Source organism: Fukomys damarensis, unplaced genomic scaffold (assembly GCF_012274545.1).
Source record: "Fukomys damarensis isolate Sample0158 unplaced genomic scaffold, DMR_v1.0_HiC HiC_scaffold_3, whole genome shotgun sequence".
Lineage (NCBI taxonomy): Eukaryota > Metazoa > Chordata > Mammalia > Rodentia > Bathyergidae > Fukomys > Fukomys damarensis.
In genome coordinates, this window is record NW_022900915.1 from 7,646,953 (window position 1) to 7,649,070 (window position 2,118).

Here is a 2,118-nt window from a genome sequence, read left to right on the forward strand (position 1 = left end):
AATCTCAATTCCTGGTTAACCCCTGTCTACTTCATCCATATTAGCTGTTGATTTGTGCAAGTCTGGCTGTGTCATGTGACTGTACAGAAAATCAGGTTTAAAAATTCTTAAAACAATTTATGAATATGAACAATAATTCCCTCAGTCTAAAAAATATTTATTAACTTTTCAGAGTACGGTACATATAACATCTCATTTGAGAGTCACATAACTATAAGGAATAGAATTAGTATTATGTCTCAGCATGAGAGTTAAAAGAGTTACAGTTTGAGTGATTGATTATAGTTTTTTTTCTTGACAAATTTTCACACATCTTTGATTTCTCAACTCTCCCATTTGTTTCGCAATTCATTGAAGTGAGTCATCCTCCACACATACACATATACACACACACACACTCACATGCACACCGCACACACATAATAGCAAATGTGGACTTTGTACTAAGTGGAAAATGGTAATAATATATTCCTCAGGGTTAAGATTTATGTAAATTTATACATAAGTTTTGGTTCACATTTTATTTTTTCCACTTACTAGCTTTGAAATCTTAGGAAAAGCTTTCACATCTCAAAGTCTTAGCTTCCGCATTAGGAGATGAGATTTTTTAAATAACCACCTATGGTATAAAGTTATTATAAAGAATGAAAATATATTCGTACTCTAGGTCCAATGTTTGCGATAATATTAGCTACAGATAGTAAAAGTTGTAGTAATAGTATCATTATTCTCCTTGTCATTCATTTGAACAAGTATCCTCCTTGGCCAGGTACTAAGCTAGGTGGTGGGGTGATAACACCAAAAAATCAAATGTAAGTTTATATTTCATCTTTTCCTCATTCATATATTAGATCAGATCTTTCTGGTACCTGTTCCCATCAAGCAGGGTCTTTTGTTTATTTTGTTCATTGCTACATCTGCAGCTCTTATTACACTTATTAAGTGTCCAGCAAATATTGGTTCAATTAATTAACAGCATCTATTAGTTTTAGCCGCACACAGGACAATTTCTATTAATTTTTGTCACACAGATTTACTTTGTTTGTGCCTTTTCCACTAGACCATGAATCCAGGGAAGACTACGCTTGTCTTCTTCAGCCCTGTGTCTATAGGCAAAACCTATAACGGCACCATGGCTGGCATAGGACAATTACCAATTATGTATTTGTTGCAGGAATGAATGAGTGAACAAAAACAAAAATGAATATAGAAACATAAGTGCTACGAAATACACAGTCGGTAAAGCTTTTCAGAGAAAACATCCCGGAAAACAAGAAGCAGAACAATGCTCCAATCTAGAGAATCTCCTTCAGGAAGGAAGAAAAAAGGGCGATAAATGCACCTCCTTCCACACACAGTAACACCAGATCTCATTCTCATCACAAAGTACATCATGCTCCCTAATAACTCTACATTCTTGGGGGAGTCCAAAATGCTCTTCTTTTATATCTTCATCTGTCAAAAATTCAACTCCTCGGGCCGGGCATTTGCTCAGCGGTTTGGTGGCCCGCCTTGCAAGCGCAAGGACCTGAGTTCAATCCCCGGTACCAAAAAAAAAAAATTCAACTCCTCAGTCAGCTCTATGGGAAAATGGCACCTCTCTCTTGTAATACTTCCTAATTCTCCTATAATTTAGCTCAAATGAATGTCATTTTCATCTGTGTTATATGATATCCTATATCGCCTAACTTCAGAGAGAAATTGATTCGTGATAAACTGCAAACGTCTATCCTTCACCTAGATTACAGTATCCTCAGAGGCAGAACTCATTTAGCTTTATATTTCCCCAAATATTAGTACAAAATATATTTAATATGTTTTATCAAATTGAATTGAAACAATATCCAAGAACTGTCACAGTAGGAGCTATGAATTCAAATATATGTCATTTGGTCTTTATACTAAGCTCATTTTCAAAGCTCTGTCTTTCTAAGTTGCTTTTTCTCAACAGCAACACAGAATTCCTAACATATCTTTATTGATAATGCAAAGATCAATAAGGTAGACCAGGGATTTAGCTCAGTGGTTCTACCTCCTACCTCCTGCCTTGCAAGGGTGAGGAACCAAGTTTGATCCCTGGTACAAAAAAAAAAAAAAAAAAAAAAAAAAAAAAAAAAA